The following is a 12,357-nucleotide window of genomic DNA, read 5'->3' on the forward strand; positions in this document are numbered from 1 at the left end:
GGGAAGCAGCCTTGGGGTGGGAGGAGAATGCAAACCCCACCTCCCAGTATAAGTATATGGGGTTCAGGAGAAGGAGCAGTTTCTCCTGGAGGGTGTTCCAGGTGAATGAGGTCTCTTGGGAGGTGAGTCAGGTTTTAATGGAGGCTAGAGTGAGCTTTATGTAAACAAAGGTAAATAATTATAAAGGGTAGAGTGGATGGAAAGTGTTATGTAGAATTAGGTTTGCAGAGAGCACAGTGGAAAGTTTAAGATGGAGGGGAACAGAGGAGATTGTAGCAGGTCCCTTCAGCTGTTCTCTTTGCTTCTTTTTTTTTTTTTTTTTTTTTTTTTTTTTTTTTTTTATCCTCACCTGAGGATATTTTTCCATTTTTTGTACAGATAGAGTGGGAGGGAGAGAGAGGAAGGGAGAGAGAGAGAGAAACATCGACGTGAAAGGACACATCGAGTGGCTGCCACCCGCACGACCAACCAGGGCCGGGGACAAACTGCAACCGAAGTACGTGCCCTTAGCGGGAACCGAACCCGGGTCTCTCCGGATCGCAGGTCGACGCTTTAACCGCTGAGCCAAACCGGCCAGGGCTCTCTTTGCTTCTTTATTCTTTGCACCTTTCTTTAAAAAAAATTTTTTTTTCTTTACTGATTTTAGAGAGGGAGGAAGGGAGAGGGAGAGAGAGAGATAGAAACACTGATGAGAAAGAACATTGATTGGCTGCCTTCTGCATGCCCCTCACTGGGGGTTTGGCCCACAACCTGGGCATGTGCCCCGACCAGGAATTGAACCTGTGACGCATTGGTGCATGGGTCAATTCTCAACCACTGAACCACACATTTACACATTTCTTTACACATTTCTTATGTTCACTTATGTGTTATACTCTGCTTGCCTGATCATCCTCCTCCTTCCTAGATTTTTAGTTCCTTTTTTGATTCTTACCCTAGGTTATGATTTTATTGATTTTAGAGGGAGAGAGAGAGAAAGAGAAACATGGATTTGAGAGAAACACATCAGTTGTCTCTCGTATATACCCTGACTGGGGATGCAATCTAAAACCTAGGTATGTGCCCTGACTGGCAATCGAACCCTCAACCTTTTTGGTGTGTGGGATGATGATCCAACCAATTGAGCCACCTGGCCAGGGCTTTAGTTCTTTTTCTTTTTTTTTTTTAATCTTCACCTGAGGATATTTTTTTCTATTTATCTTCAGACAGAGTGGGTGGGGGAGAGGAGAGAAAGGGAGAGAGAGAGAAACATTGATGTGAGAGGAACACATCGACTGGTTCCCTCCTGCATGACCCCGATATGCCCTTGGTTGAACCTGCGACTCATTTGTCTGTGGGCCGATGCTCTACCAGTGAGCCAAATCAGCCAGGGCTCGCCCTTCCTTCCTTCCTTCCTTCCTTCCTTCCTTCCTTCCTTCCTTCCTTCCTTCCTTCCTTCCTTCCTTCCTTCCTTCCTTCCTTTTTTATACTCACTCCAGGACATTTTTGCATTTATCCTCAGGTAGAATGGGATGGAGAGAGGGGGAAGAGAGAGAGAGAAATATTGATGTGAGAGAGACACATTGAGTGGTTGCCACCCGCATGACCCCAGCTAGGGCGGAGACAAACTGCAACGAAAGTATGTACCCTTAGCGGGAACCGAACCCAGGACTCTGGTGCACAGGCCAACGCTCTAGCCTCTGAGCCAAACGGGCCAGGGCCTTTTTTTTTTTTTTTTTAATTTTTTTTTTTTGAACACATAATACATGGTACAAAATTCAAAAGGTCCAAAAGCTATACAATGGCCCTGGCCCGTTTGGCTCAGTGGCTAGAGCGTCGGCCTGCGGTCCGTAGAGACCCGGGTTCGTTCCCGCTAAGGGCATGTACCTCGGTTGCAGTTTGTCCCCGGCCCTGGTTGGTCCTGTGGGTGGCAACCACTCGATGTGTCCCTTTCATGTCGATGTCTCTCTCTCTCTCTCTCTTCCTCTCTCTCCCTCCCACTCTATCTGAACAAAAAATGGAAAAAATGTCCTCGGGTGAGGATAAAAAATAAAAAAAATAAAAGCTATACAATGGAAAGTAATTCCCACCCCTCTTCCTAGAGGCAACCAAAGCTACCAGGTCCCTGTGTATCCTAGGCATATGCACACAGATGTGTTTGATATAAATTTGTGTGTACGTGCCCAGCCGGTGTGGCTCAGTGGACTGAGCATCATCCCATGGACTGAGAGGTCCTGGTTCGATTCCCGGTCAGGGCATATGCCTAGACTGGGCTCCATCCTCAGTGGGGGCATACAGGAGGTATTCGATCAATGTTTCTCTCTAAAAAAAACAATAAAGTCTGGCTGGTGTGGCTCAGTGGTTGAGCTTTGACCCATGCACCAAGAGGTCGCTGGTTTGATTTCCGGTCAGGACACATGCCCAGATTGTGGGCTCGGTCCCCAGTGGGGGGCATGCAGGAGGCGGCCTATAGTTGTTCCCTCTCATTGATGTTTCTTTTTATATTCTTTTTTATTTTTGGTATGTGCCCCTAGCAGGAACCGAACCTGGGACTCTCTGGTCCACAGGCTGATGCTCCAACTGCTGAGCCAGATAGGCCGGGGCTCTCATTGATTTTTTTTTTTTTTTTTTTCTTTTTGGTACGTGCCCCTAGTGGGAACCGAACCCAGGACTCTCTGGTCCACAGGCTGATGCTCCAACCGTTGAGCCAAACTGGCCAGGGCTCATTGATGTTTCTATCTCTCTCTCCCTCTCACTTCTGCTCTCTAAAATCAATAAAGGAAAAAAAAAATTTTTTTTAATCAATAAAAACATATTTTCTTTCTTTCTTTTTTTTTTTTTTTTTTATCCTCACCCGAGGATATTTTTTTATTTTTTGTACAGATAGAGTGGGAGGGAGAGAGAGGAAGAGAGAGAGAGAGAGAGAGAGAGAGAGAGAGAGAGAGAGAGAGAAACATCGACGTGAAAGGGACACATCGAGTGGCTGCCACCCGCACGACCAACCAGGGCCGGGGACAAACTGCAACCGAAGTACGTGCCCTTATCGGGAACCGAACCCGGGTCTCTCCGGACCGCAGGCCGACGCTCTAACCGCTGAGCCAAACCGGCCAGGGCAATAAAAACATATTTTAAAAATAAATAAATAAATTTGTGTGGCTCTGGTCAGTTTGGCTTAGTGGTTAGAACACTGGCCCTTGGACCAAAGAGTTGCGGGTTCGATTCTGGTCAGGGGCATGGACCTCGGTTGCAGTTCGGGCCTGGCCAGGCTCATGCAGGAGACAACCATTTGATGTGTCTTTCTCACTTCGATCTTTCTCTCTTTCTCCCTCCCACTCTATCTGAAGATAAACGGAGGAATGTTCTTGGGTGAGGAATTAAAATTTTTTTTAAATGTATTTATCTCTAGCCCTGGCCAGTTTCTCGGTGGTTAGAGTGTCGGCCCGCGGACCAGAGAGACCCGGGTTCGGTTCCCGCTAAGGGCACGTACCTTGGTTCCAGTTTGTCCCCGGCCCTGGTTGGGGTTGTGTGAGTGGCAACCAGTCAATGTGTCTCTCTCACATCGATGTTTCTCTCTCTCTCTCACTCTTCCTCTCTCTCCCTCCCACTCTATCTGAACAAAAGATGAAAAAATGTCCTTGGGTGAGGATAAAAAAATAAAAGAGTTTCCGCCCTGGCCAGTTTGGCTCAGCGGTTAGAGCGTCAGCTTGCGGTCCAGAGGGACCCGGGTTTGGTTCCCGCTAAGGGCGCAAACCTTGGTTGCGGTTTGTCCCCAGCCCTGGTTGGGTCGTGTGGGTGGTAACCACTCAATGTGTCCCTTTCACATCGATGTTTCTCTCTCTCTCTTCCCCTCCTCCCACTCTATCTGAACAAAATATCGAAAAATGTCCTAGGGTGAGGATAAAAAAAAAAAGTACAAATTAGTTGCTAGACTGACAAGCCTCAAAGGGAAGGGGGGTTAGGGGATAGGAAGAAATAAACCAAAGAACTTATATGCATATATGCATAACCAATGGACACAGACAACAGTGTGGGGAAAGGCAGGAGGGGGGTGGGGTGGGAGTGGGGAGGAGGAGGTCAATGGGGGAAAAATGAGGAACATCTGTAATACATACAACAATAAAGATAAAAAATGTAAAAAAAATCAATAAAGGAAAAAAATTTAAATATATTTATCTATGTATAAATACACATACCCACATACACATTTTTCTCCATCCTCTTCCTAGTTCATTTTTTTCCCAATTGAGGTATAATTGACATTTTAGTTTCAGGTGTACAACATAACAATTTGATATTTATTGCAAAATGATCACCACATTGTGAAAAGATCACTGCAGTAAATCTAGTTAGTATCCATCACCTTATGTAGTTACAATTTTTTTCTTGTGAGAACTTTTAAAATCGAGTCTCAGCAATTTTCAAATGTGCAATGTAGTATTATTAACTGTTGTCACCATGCTGTACATTACATTCCCAGGACTTCTTTGTTGTTTTTGTTAATCCTCACGAGAGGATATTTTTTTCATTGATTTTTTTTTAGAAAAAGTGGAGAATGGACGGGAGGTGGGGGGGGTAGAGAGAGAAACATCAATGTGAGAGAGACACATCAATCAGTTGCCTCTCACACAACCCCAACCAGGGTCAGGGATTGAACCTGCAACCCAGGTACATGCCCTTGACGGGAATCGAACCCACAACCCTTCAGTCCATGGGCCAACACTCTAACTGCTGAGCCAAACTGGGCATGGCAGGGCAAATTTTTTTTAAAGATTCTATATATAGCCCTGGCCAAGTAGCTCAGTTGGATGGAGCATTGTCCCGATATACCAAGGTTGAGGGTTCAATTCCAGGTTGGGGCACATGCAAGAATCATCCAGTGACTTGCACTCTCCCAGGAGCATGCCCGAGCCTTTAGTTCCCCCTCTCCTTCCCCCACAGGCTTATCTCCTAAACTCTAAGGGACCCCATGAGACTTGCAACTAGGGAGCAATGGGCAGAGGTAGCTTGTCCTGAGTTAACCCCCTGACCCTGTCCTCAAGGCCCCCTTTTCTCTGATTTCTTAGTGAGCCAAAGCAACCCAGCCTAGGCTCATTTCTCTGCCTAGTTCCTTTCCTGTTGCTTCTTCTGTCCTAGGCCTTTCGTTGTTTCACTGTTCCCAGCTTTAGTAAATGTCCTCTAAAATAAATAAATAAATAAATAAATAAATAAATAAATAAATAAGAAAGAATCAACCAGTGAGTACATGGATGGGTGGAGCAACAAATCAATGTTTCTTTCTCCCTTCTCTTCTCTCTAAAATCAGTCAATAAAAAAATTTATATAGAAGAAAGATTCTATATATAAGTGAGATCATAAGCTATTTGTCTTTCTCCATCTGACTTATTTTACTTAGCATAATGCCCTCAAGGTCCAGCCATGTGGTCCAAATGACAAGATTTCCTTTTTCTTTTCTTTTTTTTTATCCTCACCCAAGGATATTTTTCCATTTTTTTTGTTCAGGTAGAGTGGGAGGGAGAGAGAGGAAGGGAGAGAGAGCGAAACATCGATGTGAAAGGGACACATCGAGTGGCTGCCACCCGCACGACCAACCAGGGCCGGGGACAAATTGCAACTGAGGTACATGCCCTTAGCGGGAACCAAACCCGGGTCTCTCTGGACTGCAGGCTGACTCTCTAACCACTGAGCCAAACCGACCAGGGCAAGATTTCCTTTTTTAATGGCTGAATAGCATTACAGTTTGTGTGTATGTGTGTGTATATATACACATTTTTATCCATTCATTAACGAACACTTAGGTTGCTTCTGTCTTGGCTATTGTAAATAATCCTGCAGTAAACATGGGAGTACAGATGTCTTTTAAAATTATAGTGTTTTCATTTTCTTTGGGCGAGTACCCAGAAGTGGAATTGTTGGATCACATGGTAGTTCTATTTTTAATTTCTTGAGGAAACGCCATACAGGTTTCCATAGTTGCTGTACCAATTTACATTCTCACCAATAATACACAAAGATTCCCTTTTTTTCACATCTTCACCAACACTTCTTTTTTTTTTTTCCCTAACCCAAGGACAATTTTCTATTTTTTGTTCAGATAGAGTGGGAGGGAGAGAGAGGAACAGACAGAGAGAGAGAAACATCGACGTGAAAGGGACACATCGAATGGCTGCCTCCCGCACGACCCAACCAGGGCCGGGGACAAACTGCAACCGAGGTGCGTGCCCTTAGCGGGAACTGAATCCAGGTCTCTCTGGACTGCAGGCTGATGCTCTAACCGCTGAGCCAAACTGGCCAGGGCAACACTTCTTGACTTTTTTTTTATCCTCACCTGAGAACTTTTTCTCCATTTTTGTTCAGATAGAATGGGAGGGCGAGAGAGGAAGAGAGAGAAAGAGAGAAACATCGATGTGAAAGGGACACATAGAGTGGCTGCCTCCCGCACAACCCCAACCAGAGCCGGGGACGAACCACAGCTGAAGTATGTGCCCTTTGCTGGAATCTAACCCACGATTCATTGATCCACTGACCGATGCTCTACTGCTGAGCCAGGGCAACACTTCTTTTTTTTTTTTTTTTTTTTTTTATCCTCACCCGAGGACATTTTTCGATATTTTGTTCAGATAGAGGGAGAGGGAGAAAGAGAGAGAGAAACATCGACGTGAAAGCGACACATCGAGTGGTTGCCACCTACACGACCCAACCAGGGCCGGGGACAAACTGCAACCAAGGTACGTGCCCTTAGCGGGAACTGAACCCGGGTCTCTCCGGACCGCAGGCCGACGCTCTAACCGCTGAGCCAAACCGGCCAGGGCAACACTTCTTGACTTTAAAAAACTTTTTATTGATTGTTTTGAGAGAGAGATCAAGAAACCTCAATTTGTTGTCCCACTTATTTATGCATTCATTGGTTGATTCTTTTCTTTTCTTTTTAAATCCTTACCCGAGGACATTTTTCCATCTACTTTTCAGACAGAGTTGGGAGAGGCAGAGGGAGAGGGAGAGAAAGAAACACTGATCTGAGAAAGACACATCAATTGGTTGCCTCACGACCCTGGCCAGGGCCAGAGATTGAACCTGCAACCAAGGTATGCACCCTTGACCAGAATCGAACCTGCGACACTTCGGTCTGCAGGCCAACACTCTAACCACCGAACCAAACCAGCCAGCGTGGCAAGAATTATTTTATTTTATTAAAAAAAATTTTTTTTTCTTTATTGACTTTAGAGAGAAAGGAAGGGAGAGGGAGAGAGAGAGAGAGAGAGAAACATCAGTGAGAGAGAACATCTATTGGCTGCTTCCTGCATGTCCCTCACTGTGGATTGGGCCCACAACCTGGGCATGTGCCCTGACAGGAATCAAAACGGCGACCTCTTGGTGCAGGATCGATGCTCAACCATTGAGCCACACCTGCCAGGCAAGAATTATTTTAATTAATTAATTAATTTGTTTGTTTGTTTGTTTATTTTAAATCCTCACCCGAGGATATTTTTGTATTTATCTTCAGATAGAGCAGGAGGGAGAGAGGAAGGAAGAGAAAGAGAGAAACATCGACATGAGAGAGACACATTGAGTAGTTGCCACTTGCACAACCTCAACCGGGGCTGGGGACGAACTGCAACTGAGGTACGTGCCCTTAGTGGGAACCGAACCCAGGACTCCCTGGTCCGCAGGCCAACCCTCTAACTGCTGAGCCAAACTGGCCAGGGCTCTTTATTGATTTTAGAAATAGAGGAAGGGAGAAGAGAGAGAGATGGAAACATCCATGAGAGAGAACATCGATTGGTTGCCTCCTGCATGCCCCCAACTGGTGATTGGGCCCACAACCTGGGCATTTGCCCTGACCAGGAATCGAACCGGTGACTTCTTGGTGCATAGGTCGACACTCAACCACGGAGCCACACCAGTCGGGCTCTGTTGTTTTTTCAAATAGGTTTTCAATTTCTTGTTCTCTCTTCTTCTGGCACCTCCATGATGCAAATGTTGGTATGGTTGAAGTTGTTCCGTAGGCTTCTTACACTATCCTCAATATTTTGGATTCTTTGTTCTGATTGGGTGTTTTTTGCTTCCTTATATTCCAAATTGATGATTTGTTTCATAGCTTCACCTACTTGACTATTGATTTCCTGAAAATTACTCTTTTTTTCTGTATTGATTTTTAGAGAGAGAGGAAGGGAAAGGGAGAGAGAGATAGAAACATCGGTGAGAGAAAACATCTATTGGTTGCCTTCTGCATGCCCCCTACCGGGGATCAGACCCACAACCTGGGCATGTGCCCTGACCAGGAATCTCCGTTTCGTTTAGTTATTTTCTGGTTTTGTTCTGTTCTTTGTCTCCTCATTTTGGCTGCCTCCCTGTGTTTGTTTCTATGCATTAGGTAGAGTTGTTATATCTTCTAGGTTTCCTAGGGTGGCCTATTATAGTTGGTGTCCTGTAGGGTCCAGTGGCACAGCCTCTCTGGTCACCCAAGCTGGGCCCTCGAGGTGCACCCCTAGTGTGGACTGTACACCCTTCTGTTGTAATTGAGTCTTGCTTGCTGTTGGCACATCAATGGGAGGGATTTACTCAGGCTGATCAGCTATAAGAACTGCCTGTGCCCACTGACCACAGACTGACTACCTTGGAGGATCAGCTGTGTAGGAACCCAGCACACAGAGCAAGAATTACTTCGTCAGGGCTCTGGTACCCATTGAGTCCACTCCTTGAGTGTGTCACTTGTGCAGGTGGTTGGATGGTGGTGTTTCAATATGGTCTGAAGCTGTCCACTGGGTGTGCTGGCTCTGGGGCAAGGTCAGACTCTGCCTATGTTCTACTTGGGGCCACCCGGCATAAGCTACAAAGTGATCTGCAGATGGCTGCTTCTTGTGCTGGCCTTGGAGGTCCCCAGGCAAAGCCAAGCTATGAACCAAGGCTGACTGCTTCTAGTGCCAGGCCTAGGGCCACTTAGCTAGAGGTATGGGGCTCGCTAAGACCAGATGCTGTTTGTTTGAGAGAATTTAGGCAAATCTGAAGCAAGAACCAAGACAGGCCAATGCTATGGTAAAGCCACTGGAAACAGCTTAGGTGGGCCTAAAAGTTGGGTGGGGCAGGGCCTCAGGGTGTCACCAGGGCGGTGCAAACAGTGTGAGCAAGTTTACAGGAGTCCCAGATAGAGCACACATCTGACTGCCCTTTGGGGGAAGGGCTCACCAAAGGAACAACAGCCTCCACCAGATCAGCACATCTGTCGGGGAGAAAGCTGCCCCTCCAGCTCTCGCCCCAATGCCAAACAACTCAGTTCTTCCCCATATGTCTCTGGTGCCTTTCAAACTGCCTCCCCAGTGCTGGAGCCTGGAGGGAGCAGGTCTGAGTAAGTCTGTGTGCAGGACCTTCCAGACGTGCTGCCTGGAACTCCAGCAGCCACAGCCTCCCTCAGCCTCAGTTCCTGCTGGGTTTTTTTTCTTCTTCTTCTTTATTGATTTGAGAGAGAGAGATAGAAATATTGATGAGAGAGAACATTGATTGGCCACCTCCTACATGCCCCCCACTGGAGGTTGGGCCCACAACCTGGGCATGTGCCCTGACTCGGAATTGAACCAGTGACCTCTTGGTGCATGGGTTGATGCTCAACCACTGAGCCACAATGGCCAGGTAATTCCCACTGGTTTTTACAGCCAGAAGTGATGGGGACTTCTCTTCCTGGTACTGGAACCCTGAGTTGGGGGGCCTGGTGTGGGAGGAGGACCCCTCACTCTTCAGGGAGGACCTTCCCAGCTGAGGTATCCTCCTTATTTTTATCTACCATACATGGGTGTGGGACCAACATGTCTGAGCCTCTGCCCCTCCTACCAGTCTTGATGTGGCTTCTTTAATTTCATAGCTGTAGGACTTCCATTCAGCTCGATTCCAGGCGGTTCTGAATGATGGTTGTTCTGTAGTTGAGTTGTCATTTTGATGTGGTTGTGGGAAGAGGCGATACCATGTTTACCTATGCCGCCACCTTTCTTTTGTTTTTAAAAAAAGTATTTGTTGATTTTGGGGTGTGGGGTGAGAGAGACATCAATTCGTTTTTCTACTCATTTATGTATTCGTTGATAGATTCTTGTATGTGCTCTGACGGGATCAATGGGACCCACAACCGTGGTGCAGAAGGACAATGCCCAGTCAGCTGAGCTACCTGGCCAGGGCAGGAAGTACTTTTATTTCTGACAATAAAGAATCAGTTATATTTGCCCAGCTAGTGTGGCTCAGTGGATTGAGCATCGTCCCATGGATTGAGAGGTCCTGGGTTGATTCCCATCAGGGCACGTGCCTGGGTTGTGGGCTCAATCCCCAGTAGGGGGCGTGCAGGAGCCAGCCGATTGATGTGGCTCTCACATGGTTGTTTCTATCTCTCTCTCCCTTCCTCTTTCTTTTTTTTTCTATTTTTTTTTATCCTCACCCGAGGACATTCTTCCATTTTTTGTTCAGATAGAGTGGGGGAGAGAGAGAGAGAAAGAGAGAAAGAGAGAAAGATCAATGAGAAAGACACATCGAGTGGTTGCCATCCACACAACCCAACCAGGGCCGGGGACAAACTGCAACTGAAGTACATGCCCTTAGAGAAACCAAACCCGGGTCTCTCTGGACCGCAGGCCGACGCTCTAACCGCTGAGCCAAACTGGCCAGGGCTCCCTTCCTCTTTCTTTTCTTTTCTTTTTCTCTCCCTTCCTCTTTAAAAAAAAAAAAAAATCAATAAAAACACATATAAAAAAATATTTTTTAAAAAAAGAATCAGTTAAATTATGGTGCAGTCATTATATGGTATTATACACAACCATTATAAATTATATTTTCAAAGAATATTTAATGAAGTGTAAAAATGCTTATGTGTTGCCCTGGCCAGTTTGGCTCAGCGGTTAGAGCATTGGCCCTTGGACCAGAAAGACCCGGGTTTGGTTCCCGCTAAAGGCATGTACCTCGGTTGCAGTTTGTCCCCGGCTCCTGTTGGGGTTGTGTGGGTGGCAGCCAGTTGATGTGTCTCTCTCACATCGATGTTTCTCTCTCTCTCTCCCTCCCTCCCTCCCTCCCTCCCTCAGCTCTATCTTGAAGATAAATGCAAAAAAAAAAAAGTCCTTGGGTGAGGGTAAGAAAAAAAAAATCTTATGTGTTAAATGAAAAAAACAGGTTATATTATGATGCTAATTTATAAAATATGTACATACTCCTGTAATCATGTCAACTCTTCCTCTTTATATTGGTGACCTTGAGGCTTTAAAGGCTGCTGGAGCTTCTGCTACTTCTGCTGAAGCAGAAAGGAAGGGGGCAATGAGGACTCTCTTCTGTTGATACTCCAGTCCCCAGCTGACTTCTTATATCTTGTTGACCATAGCTGAGTCACAGAGCCAGTTGCAGGGGAGGCTGGGAAAGTGACTGTCTAGCAAAGATGATCGTGATTAATCCCTTGGAGTTGACAAACTGTTACAAGGAATGCTCTGGGGTTTTCTGTATATAGGGAAGGGGGGAAATGGCTGTTGGCTAGACAACTGTGTTGGTACACCCACTTAATTACAGCACATTTGGAATAAAGCTACATTCCAAGAGGGCAGTACTTGTAAACACAAGTTACAGTGTACCCATATGCATCATGTATGTGTCAATGTGGAAGGCCAGCTGTTTGAGAAATAACAGTACATTTGTTTAATTAATCTTTGTATATATAAGAGCAACAATATATTGAATGGTCTCATCTTGTATTTAAGCAAGGTGGGGAATCTTTCTTCTGGCAAGGGCCATTTGGATATTTATAACATCATTCACAGGCCATACAAAATTATCAACTTAAATTAGCCTGCTGTATTTGGTCAGGCTAACTTGGTGAGGGGTGTGATGTTAGCTGGTATCGATTTCGAGGGCCTTATGTGGCCCGTGGGCCAGATGTTCCCCACCTGGTTAATGTGTAGAGCAACACTTCCTCTCTTATGTATCCTGAACTTGAGAAAGTTGGAAGAATAGGGACCCTTCTGGAATGGGAGAATTTGTGCCTTGTCCTCTAGTTTTCTAGAAATGTTTATTACTTGAAGTGATGAACTAGATCAAAGGTGCTTTCTTCTTTCTTCTTTCTTTTCTTGTTAATACTTACCCAAGGATATGTTTTCCATTGATTTTTTTCTTTATTGATGTTAGAGAAAGAAGAGAGACATAGAAACATCAGTGAGAAAGAATATCCATTGGCTGCCTCCTGCATGCCCCCACTAGGGATTGGGCCCACAAGCTAGGCATGTGCCCTGACCCAGAATTGAACCGGTGACCTCTTGGTGCATGGGTCAGTGCTCAACCACTGAGCCACACTGGCCAGGCTCCATTGATTTTTTGAGAGAATAGAGACTGGAAGAGAGGGAGGGAGGGGGAGAGAAACACTGATGT

Source organism: Molossus molossus, unplaced genomic scaffold (assembly GCF_014108415.1).
Source record: "Molossus molossus isolate mMolMol1 unplaced genomic scaffold, mMolMol1.p scaffold_m16_p_10, whole genome shotgun sequence".
Classification (NCBI taxonomy): domain Eukaryota; kingdom Metazoa; phylum Chordata; class Mammalia; order Chiroptera; family Molossidae; genus Molossus; species Molossus molossus.